The sequence below is a fragment of the Lonchura striata genome, unplaced genomic scaffold (assembly GCF_046129695.1).
Source record: "Lonchura striata isolate bLonStr1 unplaced genomic scaffold, bLonStr1.mat Scaffold_162, whole genome shotgun sequence".
Lineage (NCBI taxonomy): Eukaryota > Metazoa > Chordata > Aves > Passeriformes > Estrildidae > Lonchura > Lonchura striata.
The window spans coordinates 190,001-195,000 of NW_027461106.1; positions in this window are offsets into that span (position 1 = coordinate 190,001).

Here is a 5,000-nt window from a genome sequence, read left to right on the forward strand (position 1 = left end):
CCCGGCTCCACGGCTCATCGGGCGACCGCCGTCACCGAGCCCCTCCGGCCACGCGGCGAATGCCGAGGCCAGGCCGCGCGCCCCACCGCTGCCCTTCCGACACGGACACGCTGGCAAACAGGTCGGGAGCGGGGGAACCGGGCGCCGCCACCGCGGCGGGCTGGCCGGGCCTTGCTCGGGGAGGAGGCTCTCGGGCGAGGGCCGGGGAAAAAAAAAGCCCGGCCGCGTCGACCCCCGGCTGCCGGCCACTGCCACCGGACCGGCTGCCGGAAAAATGCCTGCCGGAGCGGGCCCCGGCTTAAGGCCAGGCGGAAAAGGGACGAGGCGCCGCCGCCTCACCTGCCACCGATCGTCCCAGGGGGGCCGCCCCCCCTTCAACCGGGCCGGCACGGCAGCCGACCGGAGCGGAGCAACACACACGCGGGGCTTCTCACCGCCTCGCTGCGGCCAGCGAGCGGCTTCTCGACACGGTCTTTCGGGCCGTCTCTCTCGGCTCTCGGCTCTCTCTCTGGTGGCCCTTCACACTGCCCATTCTCTTCTCTCTGGCTTCTCGGGCAGCTCTCCCCGAAAGAGCGCCCTGGGCAGGACGGGAACCGGGACCAAGCCACGCGGCTCACCCGGCCTAGGCGGCACTCGCTCTGCCCCGACGACCGCGCGGCGCGGCCGCCCTATCCTCCGCCTTGCGACGCAGGCACCCTGGAAACCTGCGGGGACGCGGCCCGTCACCTCGCTCCCAATATACGGAAAGATAAGTCCAAGGCCGCCGACGCCTCCAAGGAGACGAGTGGAAGTCGACCGGGAGGGTGCGCCAGCGCAGGCCGACCGCTACGTCGACATAGCCGGAGGCAGCCTGGAACAGCGACCCCTTGGTGAACTTCCGCAGGCGGCCGCGACACCAGGTCTACCCGGGCGGACGGAGACCAGGTCTACCCCGGCTCCGGGATACCAGGTCTACCCCGGCCGCCGGGTACAAGGTCTACCCCGTCTCCGGGATACCAGGTCTACCCCGGCCTCCGGGTACAAGGTCTACCCCGGCTCCTGGATACCAGGTCTACCCCGGCCGCCGGGTACAAGGTCTACCCCGTCTCCTGGATACCAGGTCTACCCCGGCCGCCGGGTACAAGGTCTACCCCGTCTCCTGGATACCAGGTCTACCCCGGCCGCCGGGTACAAGGTCTACCCCGTCTCCTGGATACCAGGTCTACCCCGGCCGCCGGGTACAAGGTCTACCCCGGCTCCGGGATACCAGGTCTACCCCGGCCGCCGGGTACAAGGTCTACCCCGTCTCCTGGATACCAGGTCTACCCCGGCCGCCGGGTACAAGGTCTACCCCGTCTCCTGGATACCAGGTCTACCCCGGCCGCCGGGTACAAGGTCTACCCCGGCTCCTGGATACCAGGTCTACCCGGGCCGCCGGGTACAAGGTCTACCCCGGCTCCTGGATACCAGGTCTACCCCGGCCGCCGGGTACAAGGTCTACCCCGTCTCCTGGATACCAGGTCTACCCCGGCCGCCGGGTACAAGGTCCACCCCGTCTCCTGGATACCAGGTCTACCCCGGCCGCCGGGTACAAGGTCTACCCCGGCTCCTGGATACCAGGTCTACCCCGGCCGCCGGGTACAAGGTCTACCCCGGCTCCTGGATACCAGGTCTACCCCGGCCGCCGGGTACAAGGTCTACCCCGGCTCCGGGATACCAGGTCTACCCCGGCCGCCGGGTACAAGGTCTACCCCGGCTCCTGGATACCAGGTCTACCCCGGCCGCCGGGTACAAGGTCTACCCCGGCTCCTGGATACCAGGTCTACCCCGGCCGCCGGGTACAAGGTCTACCCCGGCTCCTGGATACCAGGTCTACCCCGGCCGCCGGGTACAAGGTCTACCCCGGCTCCGGGATACCAGGTCTACCCCGGCCGCCGGGTACAAGGTCTACCCCGGCTCCTGGATACCAGGTCTACCCCGGCCGCCGGGTACAAGGTATACCCCGGCTCCTGGATACCAGGTCTACCCCGGCCGCCGGGTACAAGGTCTACCCCGGCTCCTGGATACCAGGTCTACCCCGGCCGCCGGGTACAAGGTCTACCCCGGCTCCGGGATACCAGGTCTACCCCGGCCGCCGGGTACAAGGTCTACCCCGGCTCCTGGATACCAGGTCTACCCCGGCCGCCGGGTACAAGGTCTACCCCGGCTCCGGGATACCAGGTCTACCCCGGCCGCCGGGTACAAGGTCTACCCCGGCTCCGGGATACCAGGTCTACCCCGGCCGCCGGGTACAAGGTCTACCCCGTCTCCTGGATACCAGGTCTACCCCGGCCGCCGGGTACAAGGTCTACCCCGTCTCCTGGATACCAGGTCTACCCCGGCCGCCGGGTACAAGGTCTACCCCGGCTCCTGGATACCAGGTCTACCCGGGCCGCCGGGTACAAGGTCTACCCCGGCTCCTGGATACCAGGTCTACCCCGGCCGCCGGGTACAAGGTCTACCCCGTCTCCTGGATACCAGGTCTACCCCGGCCGCCGGGTACAAGGTCTACCCCGTCTCCTGGATACCAGGTCTACCCCGGCCGCCGGGTACAAGGTCTACCCCGGCTCCGGGATACCAGGTCTACCCCGGCCGCCGGGTACAAGGTCTACCCCGGCTCCTGGATACCAGGTCTACCCCGGCCGCCGGGTACAAGGTCTACCCCGGCTCCGGGATACCAGGTCTACCCCGGCCGCCGGGTACAAGGTCTACCCCGGCTCCGGGATACCAGGTCTACCCCGGCCGCCGGGTACAAGGTCTACCCCGGCTCCTGGATACCAGGTCTACCCCGGCCGCCGGGTACAAGGTCTACCCCGGCTCCTGGATACCAGGTCTACCCCGGCCGCCGGGTACAAGGTCTACCCCGGCTCCTGGATACCAGGTCTACCCCGGCCGCCGGGTACAAGGTCTACCCCGTCTCCTGGATACCAGGTCTACCCCGGCCGCCGGGTACAAGGTCTACCCCGTCTCCGGGATACCAGGTCTACCCCGGCCGCCGGGTACAAGGTCTACCCCGGCTCCTGGATACCAGGTCTACCCCGGCCGCCGGGTACAAGGTCTACCCCGTCTCCTGGATACCAGGTCTACCCCGGCCGCCTGGTACAAGGTCTACCCCGGCCGCCGGGATACCAGGTCTACCCCGGCCGCCGGGTACAAGGTCTACCCCGTCTCCTGGATACCAGGTCTACCCCGGCCGCCGGGTACAAGGTCTACCCCGGCTCCGGGATACCAGGTCTACCCCGGCCGCCGGGTACAAGGTCTACCCCGGCTCCGGGATACCAGGTGTAGCCCGGGGGGCCGGACAACGGGTCTACCCCGGCGCCCGGAGGAAAAGTCTACTCCGGGGCCATGGCAAGAGGTATTTCCCCATACCCGGGTAGTAGAGCGTTTCTCAATGGCCGGCTTTACCTTTTTTTGCCTGGTGGGGGTGGGGGGGGCGGGCGCGAGGTGGGGGGCTCGGTGTGGGTTTTTTTGGGGGGTGGGGGAATGTGCGTTGCGGGACTTTTGGTTCGAGTTTTCTGGGTTTGTTTTAGGAGTTACGGGGTTATCCCTTTGTTTTTTGTGGCTTGGTTCCCCTTGGTCTGGTTTGGGGTTCGGGTTTCATTTCCCGCGCTTCCCCTTTCCTCCCTTCTCGAAGAGAACGACTCTTCTGTTCCCTCGGCGCAAGAAACTGATCCGGAAAAGGAATTTTCTTGACGAACTTTATTTCTTTCCCTCTGGTACCCAGAGCGATCCCAGACCAAGCTGACAGGCAGCCTGCGTCAGCCTGCCGTCGAAGCAGCGTCAGCAGCCCCCTCCGCCCGGGGTGCCGCGCAGCCCTACCCGGCCGAACGGAATTTCAGTGGGGCCAGCGCGCAAGGGAAGCGAGGGAGGGAGGGAGGGACGGGGGGGCGGGGGGGGGAAGGGAGGGAGAGAGAGACAGAGAGAGAGGGGCACGGTGACACACACGCCGGCTCCACACACTCGCAATCCGACGCCGCCCCCTCAGAGCCCGCCCATCGACGGTTGGGGGCGCCCCGCCTGAAGACTTTCCCTGCCTCCGCCCATCGACGGTTGGGGGCGCCCCGCCCTGCCCCATCAGACTCCCCGGCGCCGCTCGCAGACTACTTTCCCCACCCCCGTCGCCGTCCCCCGCCCGCTCTCTCCTCGGCCGGTTCGCACACCCGCAGCGGCGGGAGGGCCAGGAGCGGGCCGACACCGAGGAAGGCGGGTCCTTCGGCCAGCAGGGCCGGGGCCCACGGCAGAGGCGGCCCCTTTGCCGAGAAGCCTTCTCTTCGGCTCTCGCCCAGCCTTCTGCTTTGACGGCCTTCTTTCCTTGACGCTCCAGCCCGGCCTGGCCCCGTCCGAGCCCGGGGCAGGACGGCAGCGGGGTGGGGGGGAGGGGGGTCGAGCGGCTGAAGGCAGTGAGGGATCCGGAGACGGAGGCAGGAGCCGGGCCGCTGTCGCTTTGGGCACGGAGGAGGCGGGAGCGCTGCCGGCTCCCAACGGCCGGCTCCTTCCCTCTCTAGACTGGCGCCGGGCGGCCGCAGGGTGGGTCGTGCGCGGGACAGCAGGTCCGCCCGGGACACCAGGGCGACAGTTCTGCCGCAGCAGCCGGGCGGCCGGAGGCCGGGCCCGGAGTAGGACGACAGGTCTACCCCGGCGCCCGGAACACCAGGTCTACCCCGGCTCCAGGGCAACAGGCCTACCCCGGCGCCCGGAATTCCAGGTCTACCCCGGTGCCCGGAACACCAGGTCTACCCCGGCTCCAGGAGAACAGGCCTACCCCGGCGCCCGGAATTCCAGGTCTACCCCGGCTCCAGGGGAACAGGCCTACCCCGGCGCCCGGAATTCCAGGTCTACCCCGGCTCCCGGAAGACCAGGTCTACCCCGGCGCCCGGAAGACCAGGTCTACCCCGAGGCTTCCGTGCACCAGGTCTACCCCGGCGCCCGGAAGACCAGGTCTACCCCGAGGCTTCCGTGCACCAGGTCTACCCCGGCGC